This window comes from Eschrichtius robustus, chromosome 2 (assembly GCF_028021215.1).
Source record: "Eschrichtius robustus isolate mEscRob2 chromosome 2, mEscRob2.pri, whole genome shotgun sequence".
NCBI classification, from domain to species: Eukaryota; Metazoa; Chordata; class Mammalia; order Artiodactyla; family Eschrichtiidae; genus Eschrichtius; species Eschrichtius robustus.
In genome coordinates this window covers 50,740,001-50,758,156 of record NC_090825.1, presented here as the reverse complement: position 1 = coordinate 50,758,156, position 18,156 = coordinate 50,740,001, and the positions used below count along the sequence as shown (strand labels likewise).

General features: G+C 35.9%; 1 protein-coding gene across 5 annotated transcripts in view; it reads right to left on the bottom strand.

Annotated features, from left to right (window-relative positions):
* RNF180 (ring finger protein 180) overlaps positions 1-18,156 on the bottom strand; it is a 301,957-nt gene that overhangs the window by 23,378 nt on the left and 260,423 nt on the right. The gene's annotated exons all lie outside the window — the stretch shown is intronic.

Genomic DNA, 18,156 nt, shown 5'->3' with positions numbered 1-18,156 from the left:
ACCACCCCTCCCCCTTGGCTATAAACCTGGGCCCATTATAGAGGGAGCAGGGGAAAATGTCCATTTCCCACTTTCTCCCTGGAAGAGGCTTAACTACTTACTTTCCCAGCTGCTGCTTGAGGGACCACCTTCAATCAAGCTGCATCTAAATGCTGACTGTGATCTTCCCCTTTGGGACATTGATGGGTCTTGATACACCCTCAGCTACTGGGAGCCACTAAAAATAAAGGAGGAGGCATGGACAATCACAAAAATTTAGGACACAACTAGGTGCTTGGGCTGGGCTGATAGATAAGGTTCATCTCCTAATTGAGACAACTCTGTCAAGACTGGGAGAGGTGTCTATTTTATCTACTGCACAAAAACCGAAATAGAAAGTCAAGGAAAATGAAGAAATAGGAGTATATTCCTAACAAAAGGACAGGATAAATTTATATAAACACATCTTAGTGAAACATAAAAGAAGTTTACCTGATGGTTCAAAATAACGGATACAAAGATGCTCACTGAGGTTAGGAGAGCAATGCATGAACAAAGTGAGAATTCGAACAAAGAGAAAAAATATTTTTTAAAGTAGCAAACAGAAATCACATAGCTGATATCAATAATTGAACTAAAAAATTCAATAGAGAGGGTTCAAGCAGACTAGATCAAATGGAAAAAAGGACGAGCAAAGTAGAAGACAGGGCAATGGAATTCATTTAATTAGAGGAACAAAAAGAAAAAAAAAGATTGAAAAAGAGTGAAGATATCTTAAGGTACTTATGGGACACCATCAAATGGACCAATGTACACATTATAAGAGTCCCATAAGGAGAAGAGAGAAAGGGGCAGATAATTTATTTGAAGCAGTAATAGCTGAAAACTTCCTTATCCTGGGAAAGGAAACAGACATCCAGGTCCAGGAAGCAGAAAGAATCACAAATGAGATCAACCCAAAGAGGTCCATGCCAAGACACATTGTAATTAAAATGTCAAAAATTAGAGAAAAGCAGCAAGAGAAAAGCAACTACTTATATCCAATGGAAATCCCGTAAGATGGTTAGCTGACTTTTCAGTAGAAACTTTGCAGGCCAGAATGATATATTCAAAGTGAGGAAAGGAAAAACCTACAGCCAAGAATAGTCTACCCAACAAGGTTATTATTCAGATTTGTAGGAGAGGTAAAGAGTTTTACAGACAAGCCAAAGGTAAAAAAGTTCAGCACCACTAAACCAGTTTAATGAGAAATGTTAAAGCATCCTCTTTAAGCAGAAAAAAGAGACCAAAACTAGGAATATGAAAATTATGAAAGGAAAAATCTCATTGGTAAAGACAAATATACAATAATAGTGGTAGATTAACCACTTATAAAGCTAACAGGAAAGCTAAAAGTCAAACAGCAAAATCATCTATAACCACAATAAGTAGTTAAGGGATACACAAAACAAAAAATTGTAAAATATGTCAAAAACAAATGTGGGTGGGAGGAGTAAAAAAGAATTGTTAGAATGCTTTAAAGAATAAGAGATCTTCAGCTTAAAATAATCGTGTGTGCGTGTGTGTGTGTGTATGTGTATATATATATACACATACACACACACGCACACACGTATGTATATATATGAACCTCATGGTAACCACAAACCCAAAAAACCTATAATAGATACACACAAAAGAAAAAAGAAATCCAAACATAGTTATCAAATAACAAGGGAAGAGAGCAAAAGAAGTTAGAAATAAATAAGAACTACAAAACACCCAGGTAACACTTAACAAAATGGGAATAAATGCATAAACTTTAAACTTTAAATGGACTAAATGCTTCAATCAAAAGACATAGAGTGGGGCTTCCCTGGTGGCGCAGTGGTTGAGAGTCTGCCTGCCAATGCAGGGGACACGGGTTCGAGCCCTGGTCTGGGAATATCCCACATGCCGCGGAGCAACTAGACCTGTGAGCCACAACTACTGAGCCTGCGCGTCTGGAGCCTGTGCTCCGCAACAGGAGAGGCCGCGACAGTGAGAGGCCCATGCACCACAATGAAGAAGAGTGGCCCCCGCTCGCCGCAACCAGAGAAAGCCCTCACAAAGAAACGAAGACCCAATACAGCCAATAAATAAATAAATAAATAAATAAATAAATAAATAAATTTTTTAAAAAAGACAGAGTGGCTGAATGGATTAAAAAAATGAGACTCATATATATGCTGCCTACAAGAGACACACTTCAGATCTAAAGACACACACAGATTGAAAATGAGGGGCTGGAAAAAACTATTCTATGCAAATGGAAATGAAAAGAAAGCAGGGGTAGCAATACTCATATCAGACAAAATAGACTTTAAAATAAAGACTGTCATAACAGACAAGAAGGACATTAAGTAATGATAAAGGTATCAATCCAACAAGAAGATATAACAATTGTAAATATATATACACCCAACATAGGAGCATCTAAATATATAAAGCAGGTATTAATTGTAGGTGACTTTAACATCCCACTTACATCGATGGAAAGATTATCCAGATATAAAATCAATCAGGAAACACTAGCTTTAAATGTTTGGCACATTAGACCAGATAGACTTAATAGATACCTAGAGAACATTCCATCCAAAACCAGCAACATACACATTCTTTTGAAGTACACATGGAACTTTCTCCAGAATACACTGCATGCTAGGCCAAAAAACAAGCCTCAATACATTTAAGAAGACATAAATCATATCAAGCGTCTTTTCCATCCACAATGGTATGAGACTAAAAATGAAATATCTGAAAAAAAACCCCTACAAACAAACAAACATATGTAGGCTAAACCATATGGTACTATACAACAAGTGAGTCACTGAAGAAATCAAAGAGGAAATAAAAAAAATACCTGCATACAAATGACAATGAAGACACAATGATTCAAAATCTATGACAGGCAGCAAAAGCAGTTCTAAGAGGGAATTTTATAGCAATACAAGCCTATCTCAGGAATCAAGAAAAATCTCAACCTAAACTTACACCTAAAGGAACTAGAAAAAGAACAAATAAAAAAACAAAGTTAGTAGAAGGAAGGAAAGAATAAAGATCAGAGCAGAAATAAATGAAACACAGACTAAAACAACAGTAGAAAAGATCAATGAAACTAAAAGCTGGTTCTCTAAAAAGAAACAAAATTCATGAACATTTAGTCAGCTGCATTAAGAAAAAGAGAAGGCCCAAATAAATAAAATCAGAAATGAGAGAGAAGTTAAAACACCACAGAAATACAAAGGATCAAAAGGGATTACTATCACAATTATATGCCAATAAAATGAATAACCTAGAAGAAATCGATAAATTCCTAGAAACATACAGTTTCCCAAGACTAAATCAGAATGAAACACAAAATACGAACAGACCAAATGCCAGTCATGAAATTGAATCACTAATTTAAAAACTCTCAACAAACAAAAGTCCAGTATCAGAAAGCTTCACAGGCAAATTCTACCAAACATTAAAGAGGAATTAATGCCTATCTTTCTCAAACTCTTCCAAACTCATTTTACTAGGCCGGCATTACCCTGATACAAAAGCCAGACAAAGACACCACAAGAAAATTATGGGTCAATATCCCTGATGAATACAGATTAAAAAATCCTCAACAAAATGCTAGCAAATCAAATCCAATAATTACAAGGATCAGAGAACACTATCAATTGGGAATTTTCCTAGCAATGCAAGAATGGTTCAGTATTCTCAAATTAGTCACTGTGATATAGCACATTAACTGAAGAATAGAAACCATATGATCATCTCAATAGATGTTGTAACAGCTTTGACAAAATTCAACATCCATTTATTGAAAGAGCTCTCCACAAAGTGGGTATAGAGGAAACATACTTCAACATAATAAAGGCAACGATGAGGTATCACCTCACACCCATCAGAATGGTTATTATCAAAAAGATATCAACAAGTGTTGGCAAGGATGTGGAGTGAAGGAAACTCTCATGCACTGTTGGTACAAATGTAAATTGGTGCAACCTCTATGGAAAACAGTATGGAGGGTCCTTAAAAATTAGAAAGAGAAATACTATGTGGTCCAGCAATTCCAGTTCTGAGTATTTTTCCAAAGAAAATGAAAACACAATTCGAAAAGGTGTATGCACCCCTGTTATTTGCAACATAATTCACAATAGCCAACATATGGAAGCAACCTACGTGCCCATAGGTAGATGAACAGATAAAGAAGATGTAGACACACACACACGCGCGCGTGCACACATATACATACAATGGAATATTACTCAGCCATAAAAAGAATGGAATCTCACCATTTGTGACAACATGGATGAGTCTGGAGGGTATTATGCTAAGTGGAATAAGTCAGACAGAGAAAGTAAAATACCATATGGTTTTACTTATATGTGGAATCGAAAAAAAAACAACAAATGAACAAAACAAAACAGAGACAGTCATTGATACAGAGAACAAATGTTTGCCAGAGGGGAGAGGGGATGGGGGAGGAGAGAAATAAGGTGAGGGAAAAAGAAGAGATACAAACTTCCAGTTACAAAATAAATGAGTCATGAAAATGAAATGTACATCATGGGGAAAATAGTCAATAATAAGGTAATATCTTTGTATGGTGACAGATGGTAACTAGACTTATCTTGGTGATTAGATATTTCTATACATTACAAAATAATCACTATCTTGTGTGCCAGGAACTAACAGAGTGTTGCAGGTCCATCATACTTCAAAAAAGACCATATAAACCAACTCACAGAAAAAGAGATCAGAGTTGTGGTTACCAGAGAGGTAGTAGTTGAGGGGAGGGGGAATTGGACGAAGGTAGTCAAAAGGTACAAATGTGTCCGGTTATGAGATAAATAAGTACTAGGGATGTAATGTATAACATGATTTATATAATTAATACTGCTCTATATTATATCTGAAAGTTGTTGAGAGTAAATCCTAAGAGTTCTCATCACAAGGAAAAAAACTTTCCCCCTTATTTTCTATATATATTTGATGATGGAGGCTCACTAAACTTATTGAGGTAATCATTTCATGACTGATGTATGTCAAATCATTATGCTCCATGCCTTAAACTTATACACTGCTTTATGTCAATTATATCTCAATAAAACTGGAAGGAAAGAAATTAATAAACATATAACATTTTAAAAATAAATTTATTTATTTATTTATTTATGGCTGTTTTGGGTCTTCACTGCTGCACGCGGCTTTTCTCTAGTTGCGGCGAGTGGGGGCTACTCTTCATTGTGGTGCTCAGGCTTCTCATTGTGGTGGCTTCTCTTGTTGCGGAGCATGGGCTCTAGGCACATGGGCTTCAGTAGTTGTGGCACGCGGGCTCAGTAGTTTTGGTTCCTGGGCTCTAGAGCGCAGGCTCAGTAGTTGTGGCGCACGGGCTTAGTTGCTCCACGGCATGTGGGATCTTCCCGGACCAGGGCTCGAACCCGTGTCTCCTGCACTGGCAGGCAGATTCTTAACCACTGCACCACCAGGGAAGCCCAATAAACATTTTTAAAAGACAATAAAATACATGATTATGTTGTAAGATCACCCACCCACACACACACACACACACAATCTATGGTAGATACACAAAAAATAAAGACAAAGCAAGCAAAGCATACCACTACAGAAAATCATTACAAAGGAAAACTGTCATTCCTCAAATTACAAAGGAAGAGAATAAGAAAAATAAAGGAAAAAGAGAATAATGAAACAAACAGAAAATAACAAAATGGCAAAAATAAGTCCATACCTATCAATAGTTACTTTAAATGTGAATGGACTAAATTCTTCAACAACAGAGAGTGTGTATTAAAAAAAAATCCAGGGACTTCCCTGGTAGTCCAGTGGTTAAGATTTCTCACTTCTACTGCCAGGGACACTGGTTTCATCCCTGGTCAGGGAACTAAGATCCTGCATGCCACCAAAAAAAAAAAAAAAAAAAAAAAAATCCAACTATATGTTGACAGCAAGAGGCTTACTTCAGCTTTAAAGACACACAGAGTCTTAAAATAAAAGATGGAAAAAGATACTTAATGCAAATTTTTAAAAAGCAGGGGTAGTCACCCTTCTATTGGACAAAAGAGATGTTAAGTCAAAGACTGTAACAAGAAACAAAGAAGGTCGTTATATAATAATAAAGGGGCCAATTCATCAAGAGGATGCATTTGGCCCTCTATATCCATGGGTTTCGCATCTACAGACACAGAGTGCCCACCACATTCATTGAATTATGCCTTTATTAAGGGACTTCAGTGTCGGCTCATTATAGTAACAGTGGGGGCTCCTGAAACCAATCTCTTATGGATACCAAGAATGACTGTATAATATTTGTATTTATGCATCCAACATAGGAATGCCTAAACATACAAAGCAAATATTATGAGATCTGAAGGGAGAAACAGACAGCAATTTAATAATAGCCAGGAACCTTAAAACTCCACTTTCAAGAATGGAGAGATGATTTAGACAGATAATCAATAAGGAACGTTGGACTTAAACTACCCGTAAGGTCAGATGAACCTAAGACATATATACAGACCATTCCACCCAAAATGTAACAGAATACACATTCTTTATAAATGTAAATGAGGGGAGATTAACCAAGATGGCGGAGTAGAAGGATGTGCTCTCACTCCCTCTTGCGAGAGCACCAGAGTCACAACTGGCTGCTGGACAATCATCGACAGGAAGACACTGGACTTCACCAAGGAGGATACCCCACATCCAAGGACAGAGGAGAAGCCACAGTGAGACGGTAGGAGGGGCACAATCAGAGTAAAATTAAAGCCCGTAACTGCTGGGTGGGTGACTCACAGACTGGCGAACACTTATACCACAGAAGTACACCCACTGGAGTGAAGGTTCTGAGCCCCACGTCAGGCTTCCCAACCTGGGGGTCCGGCAACGGGAGGAGGAATTCATAGAGAATCAGACTTTGAAGCCTAGTGGGAATTGATTGCAGGACTTCGACAGGACTGGGGGAAACAGAGACCCCACTCTTGGAGGGCACACATGGAACAGTGTGCGCATTGGGACCCGGAGGAAGGAGCAGTGACCCTGGGGGAGACAGAAGCAGACCTACCTGCTAGTGTTGGAGGGTCTCCTGCAGAGGTGGGGGCTGGCTCTGTTTCACCGTGGGGACAAGACACAGGCAGCGGAGGTTCTGGGAAGTACTCCTTGGCGTGAGCCCTCCCAGAGTCTGCCATTAGCCCCACCAAAGAGCCCAGGTAGCCTCCGGTGTTGGGTTGCCTCAGGCAAAACAACCAACAGGGAGGGAACACAGCCCCACCCATCAACAGTCAAGTGGATTAAGGTTTTACGGAGCTCTGACCGCCACAGCAACAGTCAGTTCTACCCACCGCCAGAGCCTCCCATCAAGCCTCTTAAATAGCCTCAACCGCCAGAGGGCAGACAGCAGAAGCAATAAAAACTACAATCCTGCAGCCAGTGGAACAAAAACCACATTTACAGCAAGATAGACAAGATGAAAAGGCAGAGGGCTATATACTAGATGAAGGAACAAGAAAAAACCCCAGAAAAACAACTAAATGAAGTGGAGACAGGCAACCTTCCAGAAAAAGAATTCAGAATCCAGGACCTTGGAATAAGAATGGAGGCAAAGATTGAAAAAATGCAAGAAATGATTAACAAAGACCTAGAAGAATTAAAGAACAAACAAACAGAGATGAGCAATACAATAACTGAAATGAAAACTACACTAGAAGGAATCAATAGCAGAATAACGGATAAGTGACCTGGAAGACAGAATGGTGGAATTCACTGCTGTGGAACAGACTAAAGAAAAAAGAATGAAAAGAAATGAAGACAGCCTAAGAGACCTCTGGGACAACATTAAACACAACAACATTCGCATTATAGGGGTCCCAGAAGGAGAAGAGAGAAAGGACCAGAGAAAATATTTGAAGAGATTATAGTCGAAAACTTCCCTAACATGGGAAAGGAAATAGCCACCCAAGTCCAGGAAGCGCAGAGAGTCCCACAGAGGATAAACCCAAGGAGAAACACGACGAGACACATAGTAATCAAATTGGCAAAAATTAAAGACAAAGAAAAATTATTGAAAGCAGCAAGGGAAAAACGACAAATAACATACAAGGGAACTCCCATAAGGTTAACAGCTGATTTCTCAGCAGAAACTCTACAAGCCAGAAGGGAGTGGCATGATATACTTAAAGTGATGAAAGGGAAGAACCTACAACCAAGATTACTCTACCCGGCAAGGATCTCATTTAGATTTGATGGAGAAATCAAAAGCTTTACAGACAAGCAAAAGCTAAGAGAATTCAGCACCACCAAACCAGCTCTACAACAAATGCTAAAGGAACTTCTCTAAGTGGGAAACACAAGAGAAGAAAAGGACCTACAAAAACAAACCCAAAACAATTAAGAAAATGGTCGTAGGAACATACATATCGATAATTACCTTAAACGTGAATGGATTAAATGCTCCAACCAAAAGACACAGGCTTGCTGAATGGATACAAAAACAAGACCCATATATATGCTGTCTACAAGAGACCCACTTTAGACCTTGGGACACATACAGACTGAAAGTGAGGGGATGGAAAAAGATATTCCATGCAAATGGAAATCAAAAGAAAGCTGGAGTAGCTATACTCATATCAGATAAAATAGACTTTAAAATAAAGAATGTTACAAGAGACAAGGAAGGACACTACATAATGATCAGGGGATCAATCCAAGAAGAAGATATAACAATTATAAATATATATGCACCCAACGTAGGAGCACCTCAATACATAAGGCAACTGCTAACAGCTATAAAAGAGGAAATCGACAGTAACACAATAATAGTGGGGGACTTTAACACCTCACTTACACCAATGGACAGATCATCCAAAATGAAAATAAATAAGGAAACAGAAGCTTTAAATGACACAATAGACCAGATAGATTTAATTGATATTTATAGGACATTCCATCCAAAAACAGCAGATTACACATTCTTCTCAAGTGTGCATGGAACTTTCTCCAGGAGAGATCACATCTTGGGTCACAAATCAAGCCTCAGTAAATTTAAGAAAATTGAAATCATATCAAGCGTCTTTTCTGAGAACAACACTATGAGATTAGAAATGAATTACAGGGAAAATAAACGTAAAAAACACAAACACATGGAGGCTGAACAATACGTTACTAAATAACCAAGAGATCACTGAAGAAATCAAAGAGGAAAAAAAAAAATACCTAGAGACAAATGACAATGAAAACACGATGACCCAAAACCTATGGGATGCAGCAAAAGCAGTTCTAAGAGGGAAGTTTATAGCTATACAAGCCTACCTAAAGAAACAAGAAAAATCTCAAGTAAACAATCTAACCCTACACCTAAGGAAACTAGAGAAAGAAGAACAAACAAAACCCGAAGTTAGCAGAAGGAAAGAAATCATAAAGATCAGAGCGGAAATAAATGAAATAGAAACAAGGAAAATAATAGCAAAGATCAATAAAACTAAAAGCTGGTTCTTTGAGAAGATAAACAAAATTGACAAGCCATTAGCCAGACTCATCAAGAAAAAGAGGGAGAGGACTCAAATCAATAAAATCAGAAATGAAAAAGGAGAAGTTACAACAGACACCGCAGAAATACAAAGCATCCTAAGAGACTACTACAAGCAACTCTATGCCAATAAAATGGAAAACCTGGAAGAAATGGACAAATTCTTGGAAAGGTATAACCTTCCAAGAGTGAACCAGGAAGAAACAGAAAATATGAACAGACCAACCACAAGTAATGAAATTGAAACTGTGATTAAAAATCTTCCAACAAACAAAAGTCCAGGACTAGATGGCTTCACAGGTGAATTCTATCAAACATTTAGAGAAGAGCTAACACCTATACTTCTCAAACTCTTCCAAAAAATTTCAGAGGAAGGAACACTCCCAAACTCATTCTATGAGGCCACCATCACCCTGATACCAAAACCAGACAAATACACTACAGAAAAAGAAAATTACAGACCAATATCACTGATGAATATAGATGCAAAAATCCTCAACAAAATATTAGCAAACAGAATCCAACAACACATTAAAAGGATCATACACCATGACCAAGTGGGATTTATGCCAGGGATGCAAAGATTCTTCAGTATACGCAAATCAATCAATGTGATACACCATATTAACAAATTGAAGAATAAAAACCATATGATCATCTCAATAGATGCAGAAAAAGCTTTTGACAAAAGTCAACACCCGTTTATGATAAAAACTCTCCAGAAAGTGGGCATAGAGGGAACCTACCTCAACATAATGAAGGCCATATATGACAAACCCACCGCAAACATCATTCTCAATGGCGAAAAACTGAAAGCATTTCCTCTAAGATCAGGAACGAGACAAGGATGTCCACTCTCACCATTATTATTCAACATAGTTCTGGAAGTCCTAGCCATGGCAATCAGAGAAGAAAAAGAAATAAAAGGAATACAAATTGGAAAAGAAGAAGTAAAACTGTCATTGTTTGCAGATGACATGATACTATACATAGAGAATCCTAAAACTGCCACCAGAAAACTGCTAGAGCTAATTAATGAATTTGGTAAAGTTGCAGGATACAAAATTAATGCACAGAAATCTCTTGCATTCCTACACACTAATGATGAAAAATCTGAAAGAGAAATTATGGAAACACTCCCATTTACCATTGCAATAAAAAGAATAAAATACCTAGGAATAAACCTACCTAAGGAGACAAAAGACCTGTATTCAGAAAACTATAAGGCACTGATGAAAGAAATTAAAGATGATACCAACAGATGGAGAGATATACCATGTTCTTGGATTGGAAGAATCAACATTGTGAAAATGACTCTACTACCCAAAGCAATCTACAGATTCAATGCAATCCCTATCAAATTACCAATGGCATTTTTTACGGAACTAGAACAAATCATCTTAAAATTTGTATGGAGACACAAAAGATCCCGAATAGCCAAAGCAGTCTTGAGGGAAAAAAACGGAGCTGGAGGAATCAGACTCCCTGACTTCAGACTATACTACAAAGCTACGGTAATCAAGACAATATGGTACTGGCACAAAAACAGAAACATACATCAATGGAACAAGATAGAAAGCCCAGAGATAAACGCACGCACCTATGGTCAACTAATCTATGACAAAGGAGGAAAAGATATACAATGGAGAGAAGACAGTCTCTTCAATAAGTGGCGCTGGGAAAACTGGACAGCTACATGTAAAAGAATGAAATTAGAATACTCCCTAACACCATACACAAAAATAAACTCAAAATGGATCAGAGACCTAAATGTTAGACTGGACACTATAAAACTCTTAGAGGAAAACATAGGAAGAACACTCTTTGACATCAATCACAGCAAGATCTTTTTTGATCCACCTCCTAGAGTAATGGAAATAAAAACAAAAATAAACAAATGGGACCTAATGAAACTTCAAAGCTTTTGCACAGCAAAGGAAACCATAAACAAGACGAAAAGACAACCCTCAGAATGGGAGAAAATATTTGCAACCGAATCAACGGAAAAAGGATTAATCTCCAAAATATATAAACAGCTCATTCAGCTCAATGTTAAAGAAACAAACACCCCGATCCAAAAATGGGCAGAAGACCTAAATAGACATTTCTCCAAAGAAGACATACAGACGGCCACGAAGCACATGAAAAGATGCTCAACATCACTAATTATTAGAGAAGTGCAAATCGAAACTACAATGAGGTATCACCTCACACCAGTTAGAATGGGCATCATCATAAAATCTACAAACAACAAATGCTGGAGAGGGTGTGGAGAAAAGGGAACCCTCTTGCACTGTTGGTGGGAATGTAAATTGATACAGCCACTATGGAGAACAATATGGAGGTTCCTTAAGAAACTAAAAATAGTATTACCATATGACCCAGCAATCCCACTACTGGGCATATACCCAGAGGAAACCATAATTCAAAAAGACACATGCACCCGAATGTTCATTGCAGCACTATTTACAATAGCCAGGTCATGGAAGCAACCTAAATGCCCATCAACAGACGAATGGATAAAGAAGTTGTGGTACATATATATACAGTGGAATATTACTCAGCCATAAAAAGGAACGAAATTGAGTCATTTGTTGAGACGTCGATGGATCTAGAGACTGTCATATAGAGTGAAATAATTCAGAAAGAGAAAAACAAGTATCGTATATTAACGCATGTATGTGGAACCTAGAAAAATGGTACAGATGAACCAGGTTGCAGGGCAGAAGTTGAGACACAGATGTAGAGAACAAATGTATGGACACCAAGGGGGGAAAACTGTGGTGGGGTGGGGATGGTGGTGTGCTGAATAGGGCGATTGGGATTGACATGTATAAAGTGATGTGTATAAAATTGATGATTGATTAAATAAAAAAAAAAATAGGAAAAAAATTTAAAAAAAAATGTAAATGAAACATTCTCCAGGACAGGTCATATGATAGGACACAAAAGAAATCTTAACAAATGTAATAAGATTGAAATCATACAAAGCATCTTCTCTGACCACAATGATATGAAATTAGAAATCAATTACAAGAAGAAAACTGGAAAATTTACAAATAGGTGTAGATTAAACAACATGCTCCTGAACAACCAATGGGTCAAAACGAGAAATCAGGAATTAACCTGAGACCCATAAAAATAGAATCACAACATATAAAAACTTATGGGGTGCAGCAAAAGCAGTTCTAAGGGGGTATTTTATAGTAATGAATGCCGACATTAAGAAAAAAAGATCTCAGGGGACTTCCCTGGTGGTCCAGTGGTTAAGGCTCCGTGCTTCCAATGCAGGGGGTGCAGGTTCGATCCCTGGTTGGGGAACTAGGATCCCACAAGCCATGTGGCATGACCAAAAAAAAAAAAAAAAAAGAGACAAAGATCTCAAATAAACAACCTAATTTTACACTTTAAGGACTAGAAAAAGAACAAACTAGGCCCAAAGTTAGTAGAAGAAAGGAAATAACAAAGATTAGAGCAGAAATAAATGTAATAGGGACCAAAAAGACAATAGAAAAGATCATTGAAACTAAGGGCTGTGTTTTTATTAAAGATACAATAGATAAACCTTTAGCTAGACTTACCAAAAATTTTTAAAAAAGGACTCAAAAAATAAAATTATAAATAAAAAAGGAGACATTACAACTGATAATATGCAAACACAAAGAAGCATAAGAGACTGTGAACAATTATATGCCAAAAATTTGGACAACCTAGGTAAAATTTAAATTCCTAGAAACATACAGCCTACCACGACTGAATCATGAAGAAGCAGAAAATATGAACAGCTCAATTACTAGTAAGATGATTGAGTCAGTAATCAAAAACTTCCCATCAAATAAAATCCATGACCCGATGGCTTCACTGATGAATTCTACCAAAAATTAAAAGAAAAACTAAGGTAATCCTCTTCAAATTCTTTCAAAATATTGAAGAGGAGGGAGCACTTCCAAACTTATTTTACAAGGACAGCATTACCCTGATATGAAAGCTAGACAAGGATACTACAAGAAAAGAAAATTATGGGTATATTCTTGATGAATATAGATGCAAAAATCCTCAACAAAATGTTAGAAAAATGAATTCAACACTAAAAGGATCAGGTAACATGATCAAGTGAGATTTATTCCAGGTATGAAAGAATGGTGCAACATCTGTAAATCAATGTGATACACCACATTAACAAAATGAAAGATAAAAATCACATGATCATCTTGATAGATGCAGAAAAAGCATTTGACAAAATTGAAGATCGCTTTGTGATAAAACTTTCAGTAAACTGGATTATAGAGAACATATGTCAACATAATAAAAAATATATATGGCAAGCTCCCAGCTAGCAACATACTTAATGGTGAAAAACTAAAAGCTTTTCCTCTAAAAACAGGAGTAAGACAAAGATGCCCATTCTCACCACTTTTATTCAACATAGTTTGGGGTCCTAGGCAATTAGCCAAGAAAAAAAACCATCCAAAGCAGAAAGGAAAAAGTAAAATTGTCTCTATTTGTGGATGTTATGATAAATAGAAAATCCTAAAGACTTCATAAAAAACCTCCTAGATCTAATCAATGAATTCAGTAAAGATGCAGGATACCAAATCAATATACAAAAATCAGCTGTATTTCTATACACCAACAAAGAATTATCAGAAAGAAATTAAGAAAATACTATTGACAATAATATAAGAACACTGGAATAAATTTAACCAAGGAGGTGAAAGATCTGTACACTGAAAACTGTAAGACATTGATGAAGGAAACTGAAGAAGACACAAATGGAAAAATATTCCATATTCATGGATTGGAAGAATTGTTAAAATGTCTATCCTACCCAAAGTCACCTACAGATCCAGTGTGATCCTTATCAAAATTCCAATGGCATCTTTCACAGAAATAGAAAAAGCAATCCTGAAATTTGTATGGAACCACAAAAGAACCCAAATAGCTAAAACGATCTTGAGAAAGAAGAACAAAGCTGGAGGCATTACACTTTCTGATTTCAGACTATAGTAGAAAGCTGTAGTATTCAAAACTGTATGGTAGTGGTATAAAAATAGACACAGAGCAGTGGAACAGAATAGAGAGCCTAGGAATAAATCCATGCATATATAGTCAATTTTTGATAAAGGGACCAAGAATATACAATGAGGAAAGGATAGCCTCTTCAATAAATGGTTCTCAGAAAAATGGATTGCCACATGCCAAAGAATGAAACAGAACCCCTATCTTTCACCATACACAAAAAAATTAGCTAAAAATGGATTAAAGACTTGCATGTAAAACCTAAAACTGTAAAATTCTTGATAAAAACATAGGGTATAAGCTCCTTGACACTGGTCTTGGCAATGATTTTTTGTATTTGACACCAAAAGTAAAGGCAACAAAAGCAAAAAAACCAAGTGGGATGACATCAAATAAAAAGCTGCTGCTCATCAAAGGAAGCCATCAAAAAAATGAAAAAGCAACCTATGAATTGGGATAAAATATTTGCAAACTACGTATCTGATATAAGGTTAATATCCTAAATAGACAAAGAATTCGTACAACTCAATAGCAAAAACTCAAATAACCCAAGTAAAAAACAGGCAAATGGCCTGAAGAGACATTTTTCCAAAGAAAACATTCAACTGGACAACAGGTACATAATAAAAAGGTACTTTTAACATCACTAATTATCAGGGAAATGCAAATCAAAACCACAGTGAGATATCAACTCACAGCTTGTAGCATGATTATTATCTAAAATACAAGAGGTTAATACTGGAGAAGATGTGGAGAAAAGGGAACCATACACACTGTTGGTGGAAATGTAAACTGGTGCAGCCACTATGGAAAACCATATGGAGGTTCCTCAAAAAATTAACAATAGAACTATCATAGATCCAGTAATCCTAATTCTGGGTACATATCTAAAGGAAACAAAATCACTATCTGGAAGAGATATACACCAAGGTATGTAAACTAACGAAATGTCCATTGATGGGTAAATGGATAAAGAAAGGGTGGTATATATATATAATGGAATAATATGCAGCCTTAAAAAAGAAGGAAATCCTATCCTGCCATTTTGACACAGATAAATGTGGAGAGCATTGTGCTAAGTGAAATAAGCAAGACAGAGAAAGAAATACTGCATGCTATCAGTTATACATGGAATCTAAAAACAAAAAACAAAACAAAAACCAAACAAATAAACCAGAAAAACCTCATAGAAACAGAGTAGAAAAATGGTTGTTTGGGGCTGAGGAGTGGGGGAAATAGGGAAAGGTTGGTAAAAGGGTACAGTCTTTCAGTTATAAGATGAATAAAGTCTCAGGACCTAATGTGATTATAGTTGATAACACTGTATTGTATAACTGAAATTTGCTAAGGGAGTAGAACTTAAATGTTCTCACCAAAAAAACCCAAAAAACAAACAAACAAAAACTTAAAGAAAACGTGAGGTGATGGTTGTGTTACCTCACTCACTGTGGAGGGATCCTTTCACAATGTATACATATATCAAATTACCAAACTGTATACTTTAGATTCTTAAAAAAAATTTTTTTTGGTCATTGATACTGCCAATAAAGCTGGAAAAAAAGAATAAGCAGCCTTCATTAATGTTTGAATCTGTATGTAACCTCCATGGGGTGATGTTGGGAGATATTTGGAAATATAAGGGGGGATACTGTTAGTTACAATAAATGAAGGGTGTACTTCTGGTCAGGTGTGCTAAATGTTCAGCAATGTTGGGTTAGTCTCATACAATGAAGAACTGTCCTGACCAAAAGACCAATAGGACTCCTTTTGAGAAACACAGTAGGGGTCCCTTATTTGAAACAAAATAAGGAATTAAGAAAATGACCCATGGGTAGTTAAATTCATAACTAAAGTTTGTTACCTTGTCAGATCATGGCTCAGACAGGGCCTCATTTAAGTAGCAATATCTATATCAAAAAATTATTCGTAATATTTCTAAGTCTACAAATAGAAATTATTGAAATGATTTAGTAATCTATGCTATTAGTTATATCAGCTAGTTATCAGTTTTATAAATATTTACAGTCACTTAAGTGAATGAAAAGGAATATATTTTCTAATTTTTGATTTATGTAACTAGAAATATTATGTTACTAGCTGTTAAATATTTTGGAGATCAACCTGATAGGAAATGTTGTTCAGAAAAGTCAGACTCCATTAATTTTCTTTTTTTTTGGCTGCACCGTGTGGCATGTGGGATCTTACTTTCCTGACCAGGGACTGAACCCACGCCCCCTGCATTGGAAGCGTGGAGTCTTAACCACTGGACCACCAGGGAAGTCCCAGACTCCATTAATTCAATGACAACTCAGTTTAGGAAAAAAAAGCATTTTATCTGCTTGAGAGATTATTTTCCCTATTGAGAATTTAAAAAGGCACTATTACTTCAGATTCATCTTATCTTTTCAAAGCTCTGCTACTATTCCTGAGAAATCAGCACCCACTTCACAGGAAGTCATATTATCAAATCAGCTTGATATTCTCATATTCTCATATTCTCATATATCTCATATTCGGCCACCAGTTGTTTGTATAAGCTCTTTTGAAAATAAACTAGTAACCTTATTCTTTTCTTGTTCTGTATGGAATCTTAGGACATACCACATAAGCAATGTAGAATAAAATAAACTGAAAGCATAATACATATTTCAGAATGAACTCAAAAGTTTCTAGTTACTTAAATTGTCTCTTTTTAAATTCTCTTGTAATATTTTTAGAAGTTAACCTAATGGCCTTTCATTTTCTCAGACCAGAAAGAGTAACAAAAGAAAAAGCAGTTCCTGTGCCATATGTTATTATTTTCTCTCCTTGCTATTTTAAGAAAAAGGATATTTAAATGTAGTATTGAAGAAAAAATTAACAGACAGATTCTGTTTCCAGAAACAGAATAATACATAGTATTATTAATAATATAATTATATATAATAATATATATTATATTATTAAATTATATATTATATAATAATATATATTATTATATTATATATTATTATATATTATATATTATTATATATAATATATAATAATATTATCTGTCTGATAATCTGTTTCCAGACAGATTATATTTTCAGATTCTACTATTAAAATATATAATTTATACATAATCTTGCATTATATCCAATATAATATTTCAGCCCATCAGAAATGCAGTAGATCATATACTTTAAGTGATAATATAAAACAGCAGAACCTCTACTGTATTACCAAAATAATAGAATTGTTCACAAAAGAGTAGTAACCTAAAATTTCTCAACTTTCTCAATTTTCCTAGAAAAGTTAAAACGTGTATGTAGAGTAGACCTTTGCTAATAAACACCATTTCATTGTCAGCACAGTTATGAAGTTTTTGTTTTAAATATCTTAAGCTGTTCTGCTTAATTATAGCACAAGCCTGATACTAGTGAAGGTAAAGATTTGAAGTTTACATCTGTTCAGTTGTTTCCAAGTTTTCAGTAGCAAATTATAAATCTGGAAATGTTAAAACAGTTTCATATTAGCTTATTAATTTTAATGAACTAATACTCTAATAGCTGTTGAAATTTGTGAGTAAACATCTCATTTAATATTCATCTTTTTAAAGCCATAATAAATAAGCCCTT